At 39.8% G+C, this 17,572-nt stretch overlaps 1 protein-coding gene across 5 annotated transcripts in view; it reads left to right on the plus strand.

Annotated features, from left to right (window-relative positions):
* Positions 1-17,572, plus strand: part of Ctcf (CCCTC-binding factor) — a 47,649-nt gene that overhangs the window by 10,778 nt on the left and 19,299 nt on the right. The gene's annotated exons all lie outside the window — the stretch shown is intronic.

Raw genomic sequence — 17,572 nt, forward strand, 5'->3', positions numbered from 1 at the left:
AAAAAAAAAAAAAAAAAGAAAAAAGAAAAGAAAAGAAAAATATAAACTATATTTAAAGTATTATATTTTAGGCCAGTAACTTTGAAACTGTGGACCATACATTCTATGTGGAATATGATTATAGTCTGAAATCACCTGACCTCTTCCCAATGCTTAGATTATAAACAGGGTCTGTCGTCATACCTCGTGACCTGGGGATCTTAATGAAATAAGGTTTTATCTACCCCACATCTCCTGTATCAAAATCGCTGAGATCTCTATTTTTTAAGTTCACCAGATGATTCTGATGTATATATATATAAAAAGAAACACTGCTCCTGGGTGCCCCCTGCCCCCAAACATAGGTTATCTGTTAGCTCTGTATAAACCCTAAATTGTGTCTGTGTTTTATTCCTCTTGTGTAATTATTAGTGATGAGCTTAGCACAGTTTCAGCTTTTTTCAGTATTCTGACTGATGAAAGCTTGTAGGACTGTTCAGAGATGATGATTCTGAGCTGCTGCTTAGGGGGGGCGGTAAGGGAGGCTCTGGTGATTTTTTTTTGGCAGTCACTCACTCTTAGGAAAGTACGGAAAAGGAAGGTGTTAGGTTGCTTTACCCTAGAGTTGGGTTGTAGAGAAGTTACTTGGGACCCAGTTTTCCATTAATACTGCTGGGACACTGATGTTGACTTTCTTTAAGCCTTTTCTCTGTGCAAATGTTTAGTAAGTGGAATAAATGGGCAACCCTTAATAAAGAGCCTCTGAGACCAGATCACAGTTATACATCTGAGGCTTTTGGGTTTTGTGGTTGTGCTGGTTTGTATATGCTCAGCCCAGGGAGTGGCATTATTAGAGAGTATGGCCCTGTTGGAGTAGGTGTGGCTTATTGGATTAGGTGTGTCACTGTGGGCGTGGTAACCAAGACAGAGTACTGGGGAACTACCAGAGGACTGGCACGTGCTTTGTTTACAATCTGGGTGCTAGGACCACCACCAAGATGAATTTGGGGTGGAGTGGATTCTAACTATGGGGCTGAAGGGAACACTCAGCAGTTAAGAGCACTTGTAGAAGAAGGGATTTTTGTTCCTAACATTCACATAGCAGCTTACAAATGTAAATTAAGTGCAGTTCTAAGATCTGGTGCCCACTTGTGGCCTCTAGGCACACAAGTGGGCACATACATATGTACAGGCAAAATGTTCATATGTATGAACTACAGATAAGTCAAGAGAGAGAGATTATGGCTTTAGTGATTTGATTTCTCTTATTGAAGTTCTTTTTTGTTGTTGTTTTCAGTCTTTTTTGGATTTGGTTTTGAGACCAGGTCACACCATGTGGCCCTGGCTGTCCTGGAACTCATTGTACACCAGACCAGCCTCAAACTCACAGATCTGCCTCCAAGTGCTGGGAGGCATGGAACACTATGCCTGGCTCTTGAAATCCTCTTTCATCTACACAAGTTGCCCTTTCTGCCACAATCATAGGAAGTATGATAACCTCTCTTATGTTTTTGGTCATGAGCTTAGCCTTTAATGGCTGAGCCATCTCTCCAGCCCATGTTACCCTCTCTTCAAAGCATTCATCCTATTATTTAGCTGCTATTTTTTTCCTTTGCCTGTCTTGCTGTCAGACGAGGAAGCTAATAACTAAGTGGTGTGTGGAAAGCTTGTTTGGGAATGAGCAGTGTTACTGATTGGACGCTGCCTCTAAGGCTTGTGCTCTCTGCTTTACTTGCAACCTTTGTCCCACTTCTATTAACTTGCTAAAGAACTGCTAATTGTTTTTTAAAAGCATCAGGTATCTTTTTTGATTAAATGATTGGGGGTGTTAGTATGTGCTCATGAGTGTGCGTACATTTGGAGGTCAGAACTGTTGGACCTGGATTCCTCTGGAGCTAGAGTTTCAGGATGATTTATGCACTGTGTTGAGTGCTGAGAACTAAGCTTGGGTCCTCTGCAAAAGCAGTCCATGCTCTTAACCACTGAGCCATCTCTCATAACACCTTGCAGTTTCTTGAGACAGAGTCTCACATAGTCTAGTCTGGCATCAAAATCACTATGTGACCAGATTGGCTCCCTCCCAAGTCAAGAGTTCGTGGTCCTGGTTGTTCTAGAACTTGATCTGTAGGCCAGGCTGGCCTTGTACTCATTCTTTACTTTCCCCTGCATCCTGAGTGCTGGGATTAAAGGCTTGTGTTAGCCACCCCCCCCTTAAAAAAAAAAAAAAAAAAAAAAAAAAACAAAAAAAAAAAAAAAAAAAAAAAACCAACCATCTATTTATCTGCAAGCTGGCATGATGTCACACACTTCGAATTCTAACCCGGGAAGCCTTTTTTTTTTTTTTTTAAATAAAAAGATGTATGTAATTTTAAGCTTGTGTGATGGCACACACGTGTAATCTTAACACTCTTTGGAGGCTGAGGTAGAAGATTCTGGGATTCAAACCAGTGTTTAGTATATCAGACCAAGTACTCTCTACTTGAGGGCTCCTTTGTCTTCTTGAGACAGGGTCTTAGTGGGCAGCTCCAGTTGGCTTGGGATACAGGATATCCCCAGCCGAGGCTACCTACTTTTTTTTTTTTTTTTTCCAGAGCTGATGACCAAACCCAGGGCCTTGCACTTGCTAGGCAAGCACTCTACCACTGAGCTAAATTCCCAATTGACTTTTGTTTGTTTGTTTGTTTGCATAGTGTATATATTATGCCTGGTTTGCTACCATAGGTTTATAGTCTGAGCTACTTGAGAAGCTAAGGCAGAAGGATCATAAGTTGGTCAGTCAACTGGAGTTTATTTTACAAACAAAGCCACAACTTTTTGTTTAACATTCTATCTGTTTTCTATAACAAATAATTGCTAATTGCCCTACCTTGTTTCTCAGAGCTATGAAGACTGTCTTGTTAACCATTCTCTCCATGCTAGGCAGGCACATTGTCACTGGGCAGTTATATTCCCAGTTCATGAAGGACTTATATTCCCAGTTCATGAAGGACTTTTGTTGTTGCTGTTGTTGTTGTTTTAGTCTTCACAGTGTAAATTTATAATAAAAATGAATTTCACATATAAACTGTGAAGCAGATGTTACAATATATGGTTACATATAGGACTTGAGCTAGGGTTTCATATAGCTCAGATTGGCTTCCAGCTTTGTAGCCAGTCCTAGTCCTGGACTCTAGATCCTGCTGAGCTCGTCTCCACTACACAGGCCTTCCTTTCTGTTTTGAGTCAAGGACTCACAGATTCCTGGCTGGTCTGGAACACGATGTAGATCAGGATGACCTCGGCATTCTCAGCAGTCCTCTCTCTCTGCCTTTCATGTGCAATTATAGGCATGTGCCATGAAACCCAGGTTTTTGTTTTTCTCAGCATCTCTATGTATATTGATTGCATGCCTCTTGTCTCCTGAGTGCTAGGATTAAAGGAATATGCCACCATATCCAGCCAAACACAATTTTATCTTATCAGTAACAGATTGTTGAAAATATAACTTTTCTCCCAATGACTAAATGCTGCAGTGATGAATATGAAGTGTTTATTTTGATAGTTTCCTAGGAATAATTGAATATATTTAACTATATTATATAATACACTACTAAAATTTATATAGTCAAAAATTAATACCTGGGCATGTGATTGCAAATTTGATGGTGCTGGCTTGATTTGCTTAGGAATTCCAAGACTGGTCACCCTGAGCCAGATGGTGAGTCTTTGTCTCTAAAAATGGGAAGGAGGAAGGAAAATGATTTAAATACTGCAATGAAGAAAATAAATTCATATTGTTAGGCTTTCACTTAACATATAATCAGTGTTTTGTTTATCTTCCCTTTCTACACACTTGTATAAGAACCAATTTATTTCATTTGACAGTTGACACTAATATGTGGGTATCTGCTGTTTGCCTAACATTGGTTTGTATCCTTTGCTTTAGAGAATACAGAAGCAAAACATAATTCCCACCTTTAAAACCTAGTTTGTTGAAGGAAGTTGCAGATATAGAGTATCTTGTTATAGTGAAAGTAAAAACAAAGTCAGTCTGCCCTGGACAAGATTGAAAAGATTTTGATGTAGGAGATGTTTTGAGCTAGGAGAGGAGAAGGCAGCAGACACTGATGTAAAGATGCCTGAGAGAGTGCTCAAAGATGAGGTTAAATGAATAGCAGGGATGGGAACAAACTACAGAGCTGGGAGCTGAGCCAGAGTCTGAACTTGATTCAGTAAGCATCAACCATTATTTTTTTTTCAATTACATGTGTATTTGATAGATATAATCTTGCTATATAATCTGGCTTCAAATTCAAGATCCTGTCTTAACCAACCCCTTGAGTATTATGAGTGTATGCTGAACCACCATACTCAGCTTTGTGTTTTAAAAGATGAGAGTCCCTATATTGTCCAGGCCTCCTCCAAATTCCTGAACTCAAGTGACCCTCCTGCCTCAGTTTGTCAGGTTGCTGAGACTAAGGCTTGTGCTCCTCTACTTTCCTTTATTCGTCATGAGTATTTTAGCCACATTTTAGGAAGATGCAGTGTATTACTAACACAGTCTACATGCTAGAAAAACCAAACACAAAGGTTATTGGTTTTATATGTGACACATTCTTGTACATATATGAACCCACTTTTGCTTGTAGAGGTCAGAGGTCAATGTTGAATTTTTTTTCCAGTTTAGAGGTCAATATTGATTTTTTTTTTCAGTTTGTCATTTATATTTTGAGTCAGGATCTCACTGAATTTTAAGGTCACCAGTTTAAATATATTCACTGGCCTGCTAGCACTAGAGATAATAGGTCCACACTTCCACCCAGCTTTTTTACATAGGTTCTGTGAATTAGACTCTGGGTCCTCACATGTGTGACCGATGTTTTGCTTACTAAGCTATTTCCCTACCTGTTTTACTTGTTATTTTGTTTTTGCAATGCTAGAGACCAAGCCCAGGACATCAAACTTACTTGGCTTCCAACTCTACCGTCCAGTTTGATTCCTCTCCCCCCCCCCCACACACACACCAAGACAGGGTTTCTCTGTATAGTCCTGGCTGTCCTGGAACTCACTTTGTTGACTAGATTGGCCTTGAACTCAGAAATCCGCCTGCCCCTGCCTCCAAAGTGCTGGGATTAAAGGCGTGGGTCACCACGCCCGGCTTTAAAGAATTCTTAATCCCCCCATTTTGGTATTTAATCAGTCACCAATTCTTAAAGAAACTTAGGAATTTATCCAAAAAGTCATTTTCATGGGGGACTTTAAGATTTTTTATTAGAATTTTAGGCAATTAAGGCATGCACAAGCTGAGGGTAGTGGTGTCCGTATTTATTCCCAGTATTTTGCAGGCAGAGGCAGGGTCTACAAAACAATTCAGGACAGCCAGGGTTACAAAGAGAAAACTTGTCTCAAAACAACCAAAAAAAGGCATGTTAGTGCTACTGTTTGCCTAAATGCCTAAAATGCTTTGTCATCTTGGATGGTGGCCTTTAAGGTCCCAGAAGACTGCCACCATACAGTAGTTCTTATCTTTAAAGAAGTCTGTGGAGTAGATACCTTTTTTTTTTTTTAATAGAAAGGGAAACTGAGGCAAAGAAGATAATATATTATACTGTAGACCTTGCTTATTGGTAGAAAAACTAGAATTCGAATTCTGGCGTGTGTTTTGTTATTCTTGGTTTGCATGTTTATGTGCTTGTGAGCACATTTACAGTGGCATGGGTATGTTAGTAGATAACTTGAAGGTATTGGTTGTCTGTACCTAGGGAATCCAGAGTGTTGAATTCAGGTTGTCATGTCTGCCCACCAAAGCAAAGCCATCTCACTAGCACCAAGGTTTTGTGGTTTTTTGTTTGTTTGTTTGTTTGTTTTGTTTTGTTTTGTTTTTTTCGAGACAGGGTTTCTCTGTATAGTCCTGGCTGTCCTGGAACTCACTTTGTAGACCAGGCTGGCCTCAATCTCAGAAATCCACCTGCCTCTGCCTCCCAAGTGCTGGGATTAAAGGTGTGCCTGGTGGTTTTGGTTCTTAATGACTAATTCTATTCTTACCCTTGGGGGGGAAATACCTACAAGGGACTGGCAAAATTGCTCAGCAATTAAGAATACTTAACTGAGTAGGGCAAGGTGGCATACACCTTTAATTCCCAGCACTGGGGAGGGGATCCACCCGTGAATCTGAGTTTAAGGCCAGCCTGATCTACAGAATGAGTTCCAGGACAGCCAGGGCTACAGAGGAAAACAAAACCAAAGATGAGTACTTAACTGCTCTTGCAGAGGACCCAGCTTCAGTTCTTAGCACCTACTAGGTGGAACATAACTGTCTATAAATACAGTGTCAGGGAATCTGATGCTCTCTTCTGATTTCCTATGGCTTCTGAATGCAACACACACACACACACACACACAAAATATTAAAATAAAAAAATATACTACAGGCCGGGCATGGTGGCGCACGCCTTTAGTCCCAGCACTGGTGAGACAGAGGCAGGTGGATTTCTGAGTTCAAGGCCAACCTGGTCTAAAAGTGAGTTCCAGGACAGCCAGGGCTATAAAGAGAAACCCTGTCTGGGGAAAAAAAAAAAAAAAAAGCAACAACAACAACAAAAACCACTACAATATTTTTCTTCTATTAGTGATTAAGGAACCTGATCTCTTTACTCTTTTGTTCTGTTTTTAGAGACAGTGTTTCTCTGAAGCCCTGGCTGTCCTGGAACTTGCTCTGCAGACCAGGCTGGCCTCTAATTCAGATATTCACCTACCTCTGCCTCCCAAGTGTGCGCAGGGGTTCACGGGTCAAGGGAGTGCTGTCTTTATCAGGAGTTTCCATGACCACCTATTAATGGAACCTTTGTCAAAAGTACCTGGAAATTTTGTGTCAGTTTTGAACATGTGCAACACTCAGCTAATCATGGCATTTAACTAGCCCGGGCTTTGCTTTCTTCACATTATCAATTACTAATTTCACTGCAACATGACAAACATTGGAAAGTAACTGTTAGACAGCTATAGTGCTGTCACACTACTTCTATTTCTTTCTTTATTAATGAGGTTCCAAATATTTTTTCTTTATCTCCCATTTGAGGGTTTTGGTGGATTTGGTATACAGGATGGGACCCAGAGCCTCAGGCATGCCGTCTGCCATTGAGCTATGCCATTTGTTTTTACTACCATTGGTAGTGGTGGTGTTTGGGTTTTGTTTGTTGTTGTTGTTGAGTGGGTTTTGGTTTTGGTTTTTTTCCTTCAAGGAAGGGGATGTCGGGTAGAACCTATGGTGTCTTTGAACTTCTTGTCCTTTGTTGTACCTCTGGAGTATATTGACTTGAGCAAACTGTTCCAGGTTTTCCCAATATATTTGTGGTTTTTGCCCAGCTTTTTCCTTTTGGCTTTACGTGTACTTTACGTGTAAATGTTAGTGTTTTTTGTTTTTTGTAACAAGATTAATATGTTGTTATAGATGATGTGAATACTTTTTTTGGGACAGGATCTGTAGGCTAAGCTTCCCTCAAACTCCCTGTTAAGATGAAGGTGACCTTGTGCTTCAGATTGTCCTGCCTCCATCTTTGGAGTGCTAGCATTGTAGGTACTTGACGTCATTCCCCGTTTATATAGTGCTGAGGATTGAGCACAGGGCCTTGTGCATGCTAAGCAACTACACTCTACCAATTGAGCTGTATATCCCTGCAAATCTTTATTTTGTTTAAGGTGATCATCTCTATTTTCTGTTCCCATCTCTATTTTCTGTTCCCTCTGCGCACGCGTTCTAGGCTTTTTAGTGTTTCTCTGTACCAGAGATCTGCCTGCCTCTGCCTCCCAGGTGCTGACATTAAAGATGTGTACCGCCAAGCACGACCCTGTTTTCTAAGTATATGTTATATAGCCTTTGTTCTCAGATTTAAAAGCTGTTTATCTGTGTCATTTTTCTTTTTTTCCTTAACTGATGCTAGAGTTGAAACTTACTGCTTTGAGTATGTGTGGTATATACTGAATATGTTTGGTATATACTGAATGTGTGTGGTATATACTGAGTGTGTGTGATATATACTGAATCACTGAGATACTGTATAGTTTTTGTTTGGTTTTATAGATATGGCTCTTAGCTTAGAGTGGCCTTGAATTCTCAGTAGCCCCAGACTCCTAATGCTCTGCCTTAAGGCTAAGGTAAAGATTTCTGAGATTTTACTGTATTTGTCACCAACTCCTGGCTCTGAGTTCTTTGATTTTGAAATAGGTATTTCAGTTTTTTTAGTTCATACTATTTGTTTGTTTCTTTTTCTTTTCTTGGGACAGTGTGTGTGTATGTGTGTGTGTGTGTGTGTGTGTATAGACCTGGATGTCAAGATCCAGACTGGGCAGAAGGCATAGGTTCATCTGCCTCTACCTTCTGAATGCTGGGATTAAAAGGTGTACACCAGCAGCAGCTGGCTATTTGTTCTTGAGACAGGGTCTTATTGTCTGAGCTGGCCTTAAATCAACATTGGCAAGAGTCACCATGGCCAGTTTGAGGGTTTTTTGATTTGTGTTTTTTTTCTTCTGATAAATTTGTTATAAATGATTTTAAGTTTCTATGTATTTTTTTCTCTAATTGCTGTTTATCAAATATATATATATATATATATATATATATATTTAAATTTATATTTCAGTTCCAAAGAATTTGGGGGTATGTATATAGAAAATACAAATAACAAATGTATAAATATGTTTAAAAGTCAGAAAATACAAATTAGAATGTAGTGTCTTACTAGGATTTTACTACTATGAATAGATACAACTCTTATTATTATCAAGGAAAATATTTAATTGGGGCTGGCTGACAGGTTCAGAGGATTAGTCCATTGTTATCATGGTGGCAAACATGGTAGCATGCAAGCAGACATGGTGCTGGAGAAGGAGCTGAGAGTTACACATCTGGATTGGCAGGCAACAAGAAAATGGAGTAATACTAGGCCTGGCTTGAGCTCAAAGCTCAAAAGCCCCCACCCCCTGTGACATACTTTGTTCAACAAGGTCACACCTATGCCATTCCCTATGAGTCTGTGAGGGTCATTTCCATTCAAACACCACATGTTAACAAATTGATCAAGATACAAACAGTTTTTGAAAAATGGATAACAAGGTCTATTACATGTCTTACAAAATGAAAAAAGAGTTTAAAAAAGAATTTACTTGCCTTGGCTGACTGGTTAAGAGTACTTAAGTGGACCTGGGTTTGATTTCTGGCACTCACAAGGTGGCTTACAGCTGTAATTCTAATTCCAGGAGATCAGACACTCTCTGGCCTCTGCCAGAGCATGGTGCACAGACATGTACACAGGCAAAATATCAAAATATAGAAAATTAAAATAATTTAATGCAAAAGATGAAAAAATAATCTTTTGAATAAGAGCTTTTCTAAATAAGCATTATACTTACTGCAAATAAAATTTCACCCATGTTTCCTTTGGTATAAGCCAAGGGCATAATGCCAAAAAACTCAGTGAAAGCATTTTGTGAGGAATAAGGACTATGTGACCTGTGTATGTCCAGCTTTCAGAAGGTCTGGCTTAGGTCTGGGATAAAGCCTAGAGTAGAATGTTAAATTCCACAGGGAGATCTAGTCCGATAAGGATAGAAAGGCCCCTTTTGGATTTACCCATTAGCAGTCATTGTTTGCCTCAGAGCAGCAGTTCAGTAGAATTCTAAGGAATAAAAACCAAAATTGCTGAACTAAGAGGTGGAAAAGAAGAATTAGAAACAGCAGATGTGGAGTCAAGCATACAGAAAATACTTGACAAAGACTACATGGTGAAATGAGATTGAAGATGGAACATATTTGGACAGCAGAGAGCTGAGAGAAAAGCCGAGAAGGCTAAAGGGGATTGATGTAGCAGACTGCCTGAGGGGTATATAGTTAAGTTATGACATAGGAGCATGACATTTCAGGTGTCTTCTGTTAGAGTTAGGTCCTTGCATCCACTCTGTCAAAGGTCAGAAAACTCTTTGAACCAGTTTTCCTTCTTCTAACCCTTCACCCCCAATTGTCTAAGATCTCACTTGCTCAATCTAAAGGAAGCTCCTCCTTCCTCTCCTGTCTAGAAGTTGATGGGATAATGGTTTAGTTGCTATTTTTTTCCCCCTTAAAAATTATTTGAGCTCAGGTGGTGGCACATGCCTTTAATCCTCTGGAGGCAGAGGCAGATATATTCCCTGAGTTCAGGGCAGGCTTTGTCTACAGAGTGAGTTCCAAGGCACCTATTATACAGAGAAACCCTGTCTCAAAAACAAAACTTGTTTTATTTTCAAACAGGTGTTATGTAGCTTGGGATGATGACCTTGATTTTTATTTTTTTATTTTTTTGGTTTCTTTGTGGTTTTGAGACAGGGTTTGTCTGTGTAGCCCTGGCTGTTCTGGAATTCAGTCTGTAGACCAGGCTGGCCTCAAACTCAGAAATCTGCCTGCCTCTGTCTCCCAAGTGCTGGGATTAAAGGTATGCGCCACCACTTCCTGGTGTAACCCTTCTTTTTTTGTTTTTTTTTTTCGTTACAGGGTTTCTCTGTGTAGTTTTGGCTGTCCTGGAACTCACTTTGTAGACCAGGCTGGCCTTGAACTCAGAAATCCGCCTGCCTCTGCCTCCCGAGTGCTGGAATTAAAAGCATGCACCACCATGCCTGGCCTAACCCTTCTTTTTTTTTTTTTTTTTTTTAAAGATTTATTTATTTAATGTAAGTACACTGCAGCTATCTTCAGACACTCCAGAAGAGAGCATCAGATCTCCTTATGGATGGTTGTGAGCCACCATGTGGTTCCTGGGATTTGAACTCAGGACCTTCGGAAGAGCAGTCGGGTGCTCTTACCCACTGAGCCATCTCACCAGCCCCTAACCCTTCTTTTTAATTTCATTTTTTCCACCATGATGATAGAAGATTCCTGTTCTGAGAATACCATTGTGATAGGGAAGGGACTATTATTGAGTGGTAGAGGGGCAGAGAGCCTCTCATAGGTACAAGGCCCTGGATTCCATCCCAAGCACTGCCCCCAAAGAAAAGCAAAACCAAACCCCAATTACAAAAGAAACAATGTATCATTTTATAGTGATACTGCAACCCCCAGGGTAGAACTGTTTAACAAAATAATTTTTTTCCTTTGTTTGTGATATGTTGAAGGCTCCAGTCTGCCTTTCTTCTCTACACAGTGTCTTTGAATTGAGAAAGTAATAGGTAGTCATCTGTATGGAGAAAGTAACCTTTAGGCTCCGAAACAGATTGCTCTCGGGGACTCAGGGAAAAGACCCATGACAAGGAACAGCTAAAGAAAGAAAGACTCCTTTCCTTGGGGTTAAAGAAAAATCAATGTTGTCGACCCCTTTTTAGTAGTATCATTCCACAAATGAGGTTTAATAAAATCTATTAAAGGTGTGGTGGGCATAAACAAGGAAGATGGGAGAGGAAAGAGATTTAAGCAATGAGGAGTAAAGCAGGAGTCAAGAAGGGAGGGAGGAGATGGATTAAAAGTGCTAACAGGGACAAGGCAGCTGGAGAGTATTCCCTCCAGGGAGTGAGGAAAGAAGCCAGAGACTGTTGGGTTAGTTATTGATTCAGAGGAGGGAATCACTTCTGCAGAAAGCTAGACGAAGGGATGAATCTACTGCTCAGAGAGATGCACTGAGATTTCTAAGCAGAGCTAGGTTGCCTTTTCCTTTTATGTGATGTTTCTCTAGAAGCTGTTGCTTTAAGACTTAAGTAGATGCTGATGTTCATGGATTTTAAGTCCTGTATTCCTTTCATTGAGTATTGTCAGCTCAACTCCTTGGCACACAATTGTTTTCAGTTTGCATTCCTTTATATATTATTTTTTTTTCTACCTGGTATAATTCTGTGACTTCTTTTATATAGGATTTTTATTTAATATTTAATGTTTTAAGTTTTCAGATTTATAGCAAAGACAATTGATTTTTTTATGTATTCAAATTATGTGCTACAAAACCCCAAAGAAGATGTTACAAAAAAATAATTTTCCTTGACTGTTGATTTGACTATAATCGTTTGTTTGTTTGTTTGTTTATAAAGAAACAGGGTGTCATGTAGCCCAGGCCTGCCTCAACTCACTGTAAACAAGGCTTAACATTAAATCCTGATCTTTTCTCTCCACTTACCAAGTGGTAAGCTTACATGTGTGTGTTACTATACGAACTCCTGCTTCCTTTTTTGTGGGATATTTATTTAAATAGTCCAGATAATGTAGTGATTCTCTGGCAGGGCTACCATTAAACATTACCACACATGGGAATTAGTATCTTTTCTAATGCTGTCTGTAATGTAAATAGGGCCTTTTCTCTGTTCCCTAACTCCAGCTATTTGTATTATTGGTCTTGTTTGCTATGATGCTAACTTTGGAGCTTGTATGATCTGGAAAACTTAAAAATAGGCATAGCTGGTGAGGACATGGTGGCACACTCACCTTTAACCCCAGCACTCAGGAGGCAGAGGCTGGTGGGTCTCTATGAGCTCCAGAGCTACATAGTAACAATTCTAGTACCCTGGAAGCTGAGACAGAATTAGGCTGGCCTGGCTACAGAGTAACACCTATCTGAAATAAAGAAAGAAAAGAAGAATGATACCTTAAAGTTAAATGGCAGATCCTGACTGTTGGGTAGGGGTGAGCCTTAAGTTCTGTGTTTCAAATGTCAGAATTATCCCAGTGTTGTTGGTCCTCAGACCTTACTTTGAGCAACACAGTTGCCTAGTCATGGGTTCTAGTGTTGGTGTTGAGAACTTTCATAATCAGAAATACTAGATCTTTAAAAAACTCTGGCATGCTGATGCTTAGAAATATTAAATTTATAGGTAGATTATAAAGTTCCTTGACTTACTATCTTTTATAGTAACATTTTGTTATATTTGTCTCCATTGTGGTAAAACATTGTATTATTTAGCCAAGTGGTGATGGCACCTTTGGGGAAGCAGAGAGTTCAAGGCCAGCCTGATCTACAGAGCTAATTCCAGGACAGCCTAGGCTATCTCAAAACAAAATAAAAAACAAAAGACAAAAACAACAACAACAAAACCAAGGGGGCTGGAGACATGGCTCAGGAGTTAGGAACACTTGACTTTGCTCTTCCAGAGGTCCGTCCTGAGTTAAATTCCCAGCAACCTCATGGTTGCTCACAACCATCTGTAATGAGATCTGATGCCCTCTTCTTGTGTGTCTGAAGACATAAATAAATCTTAGAAAACAACAACAAACCCCTATTGTTTTGCTCTTAGATATTTAGAGCAAAGGACAATAAAAGCAGATAACAGCAATACAAACCAAACATGCTATCTAAGTTTTCCATCATCCTTGTCTTATTCCACACATGTTGGACTTTGTTGAATTGGTCCAAAAAGTTGCTATGTTGAGCATGTGTGTCAGTGGTAGAGGTCTTGCAATCCTCAGCACCACTGACAAAATCACTAACATAAGAGAGACAGACAGACAGACAGCTTGTACATGCCCAGCCTCATAGATTTTTCTTTATTTTATTTTATTTTTTTTTTTTGTTTGTTTGTTTGTTTGTTTGTTTCGAGACAGGGTTTCTCTGTCTAGCCCTGGCTGTCCTGGAACTCACTCTGTAGACCAGGCTGGCCTCGAACTCAGAAATCCGCCTGCCTCTGCCTCCCGAGTGCTGGGTTCAAAGGCGTGCGCCACCACGCCCGGCTTTCCTTTATTTTAAATTTGATGGTTCTGTTTTGTGTTTTTGAGGTGGTATGTTGCATGACTTTACCTGAAGTGACATGAACAGATGTTCCTTTACCTTAGGTGTAGTCATACTATGATTCCACTCAGTTTGAGTTCCATGAACAAACCAGTTTGTGAATTTATTGGGGTTACTTATAGGAGCATAGATTACTCAGACAGTTGTGTGCCCAAAAAGCCCACCACAGGACAGGAATTCCCTGCCCAACTTTTGAAAGCAACTTTGCTGTGTATAGAATAATTGTGTGCTGTGTATAGAAGTGCTTGAAGAGGGAATTTGTGAATCTTTTTAACCTTCTAAGGTTCTTCAGCCATTAAATTTCATGAACTTCCTTAGGCGTATATTTTCCTTAGCTTCATTTGTCTCTGAGACTCTCTATTCTATCCTGGATAGATTCTCTTCCTTTCTTTCTTTCTTTCTTTCTTTCTTTCTTTCTTTCTTTCTTTCTTTCTTTCTTTCTTTCTTTCTTTCAAGATGCATGACAGTTGTTTTTTTTTGTTTGTTTTTTTTTAATTAGCTCAGGTTAGCATTGAAGTTGCTATATACCCAAGACTGACTTCAAGTTGCTCCTAATCTGCCTCTTGCTCCTGAATGGTTAGGATTACAGTGTACATCACCATACCCAACTATTTTGAGGCATTGTTCAGCACAAAGTTATGTGCTTTATTTTATTAGCAGCCATATAACAGCAAAGTAATGGCCTCTGGAAACTTTACTGTCTAAGAATGAGCTAGATCTGAAGAAAATGAGAAGGACATAAGGAACAGGATAAGGAGGGAGAACAACAGTGTTTGGGTAAAATACAATTTCTTTCTCTTTTTTTTGCCAAAATGCACATTTTTTTTGTTAGATAATTTTCTTTATTTACATTTCAAATGTTATCCCGAAAGTTCCCTACACCCTCCCCCCCCGCCCCTGCTCCCCTACCCACCCACTCCCACTACTTGGCCCTGGCNTTCCCCTGTGCTGGGTCATATAAAGTTTGCAAGACCAAGGGGCCTCTCTTCCCAATGATGGCCGATTAGGCCATCTTCTGCTACATATGCAGCTAGAGACACGAGCTCAGGGGGTACTGGTTAGTTCATATGGTTGTTCCACCTATAGGGTTGCAGCCCCCTTCAGCTCCTTGGGTACTTTCTCTAGCTCCTCCATTGGGGGCCCTGTGTTCCAACCAATAGCTGAAAAATACAATTTCTTGTTGTAATAATTGGTTTAGTTGTTTTTTGTTGTTGGACATATTGTTTTGTTTCAAGACAAGGTCTCACTGTATAACCTTGGCTCTCCTGGAACTCACTATGTATATCAGCCTGGCCTCGAATTTAGAGATACAGCTGCCTCTCAAGCCTGGGTGAGAAGAAAGAACAGTACTGGGGTTGAATTTAGGGCCTCATTAGTGCTAGACAGGTGCTTTGACAGTGAACTGTATTCTCAGACTTCTTTCCTTGTTTTGAGGTAGGGTTTCATAACACTCCAGTTGTAATTTATACAGGAATTTGCTTTTGACATGGTCATGCAACTTTTCTCCAAGCCTACCTTATTTTACTTTGAACCCTTTTCATCCTGAATCAGGCCATGGCTGTTTCTCTGTAGATTTCTTAATGTCCTCCCTCTCAGACACAGTGCTGGAACAGAGAATTGAAGAACTGTGTCTCTAGTAAAGTAGCTAGAGCTTTGTTTGAGACTGGGCCAAGAACATAAAGCACTTTAGATTGTTTAGGGCCTTGGTGTCTCTGTCTCTGTCTGTCTCTCTCTTCTCTTGTTTTTGTTAGGTTGCAGCATTTAAATCAGACTCGCTTTACTGTCAGCTAGTTTTTTTGTTTATTTTTAGATCTATGTGTATGGGTGTTTTTCCTGCATGCATGTACATATACCAGTCACATGCGTGGTGCCCTAAAAGGATAGAAAAGGAATTGCACCCCCTGGAACTTGAGTTAGAGCCAGTTGTGAGCGCCATCTGAACCGAGTCCTCTGAAAGAACGATAAATACTCCTAAGAAGCCATCTCTCCGCTCCCCACTTTACTCATGAAGTTGTTTTTTTTTTTTAATTCTTAGTTATTTAGTGTGTGTGCGCATGCGCACACACACATACACAGGCATGCCACAGTACACATGAAAGTCAGAAGAAAATTTGTAGGAGTTGATTCCTTCTACTCCATTAGTCCTGGGCATCAGAGTTGGGTCATTAGGATTAGTTAGTAGCAAGTACTACTTCTGAGTCATCTTGCTGGGCTGTTATTTTACTCTAGATAACTACCAAGATTCAAGAGACAGAAACTGTAGACAAGGCATGATGGCAGAGGCAGTCCGGCCTCCCTAGCAGTGTGATTACAGGCCCACACTTCCACGCCCAACTTTCCAAGTGGGTGCTGGGGATCAAACTCATGTCTTCATTGCTTTCTCAGAAAGCACTTCACCCACTGAGCCATCTTCCTAGCCCCACACAATAAAGCTTTCTGAAAAATGGTATGACAAAGTATGATCATTAGGGGAAACTTAGTGAAAACAGCAAGGAAGGCATAGGCTAGGAGTGTAATTCAGTGAGGCCCTGGATTTGACACCCAGAGCCATTTAAAAGCAAGAAAAGTCTCTTCTAGTGCTTTATAAGTAGATATAAAATGTACTTTTTTTGTTTTTGAGGCAGGGTCTCATTATATAGCCCTAGCTATTGTAGTCTAACTATAAACTCAATGACTTGGCTGCCTCTGCCTCAACAGTGGTGGGATTAAAGCTGTGCACCACCACACCCTACTCCCTACAATGTGTTTTTTAAACTAATTTTTTAAAAAGATTTATTTATTATTATATCTAAGTACACTGTAGCTGTCTTCAGACACACAGAAGAGGGCATCAGATCTCATTAGGGATGGTCATGAGCCACCATGTGATTGCTGGGATTCGAACTCACAACCTTTGTTAGAGCAGTCAGTGCTTTAACTGCTGAGCCATCTCTCCAGCCCCCTAAACTAATTTTTAATTGGAAGAAAAAAGTAAATGTATTTGTGTATTTTGAAATGTGTATATGTTGAGGAATCATTAAATCTAACATGTATTGTCTCATTTGTGCTAAGAGAAGGTAAATATGTAGAGTGCTAACTATTGTCTGCATAGTGTACAATAGCTATCTTAAACTTTATTCTTCTGACTGAAAATTTTTATTCTTCATTGTGCTTCAAATGAGTAAGCTTTAAACTAGCTTTACTGGTATTTTTTTTTTTTTGGTAATTTTTAATATAATCAAATATCCAGAATTAAAGTTTCTAAAGTCTAGTGTCTCTTTGTTGTTTATGATTGGGTGTCATTGTGTGGCCAAGCTACTCTCAAATCTCATCCTCCAGTCTCAGCTGTATACATGCTAGCTTTCTAGTCGTGTTCCACAGTACTTAGCTCTGATAGTTCTTTGTGGTGGAAGACTGACCTACGCCTTATGTGATTCACTTGATGTCATTAATAACATCCCAGTAATAACAACTATAGCCTTAGACCTTGCCAACTGTCTCAAGAAGCTAAGTTTTCTCAATTTTGGGTAGCTTCAACTTTGCTTTTTTCTTTTGGCAGTTTATTTGCATAAGAAACCAAAATTAACATTGTAGTGTTTCTCTTAGACTGAACTTCTGCAGTATATTTTAACACCTACTGTCACCAGTTTTCTGTTAATTTTAAGTATAATCTAGAGTCTTGATCAGTTTCAGACTTTTGTTTTGATTGGCAAGATTTATAATATAGGTGGTGATTTTTTTTTTCTTCCAACAAAAAGGAAGATATCTGTTGAATTGATGGATGCCTAATTCATTCACTAAGGTGGGTTTTTGGGGGAGGTCAGGGGGGTTGAGTTTGGGGGTTTGGTTTGGTTTTTAGTTCTTAGAGATAGGGTTTCTCTGTGCAGGCCAGGCTGGCCTCGAAC

This window comes from Mus pahari, chromosome 20 (genome assembly GCF_900095145.1).
Source record: "Mus pahari chromosome 20, PAHARI_EIJ_v1.1, whole genome shotgun sequence".
Classification (NCBI taxonomy): domain Eukaryota; kingdom Metazoa; phylum Chordata; class Mammalia; order Rodentia; family Muridae; genus Mus; species Mus pahari.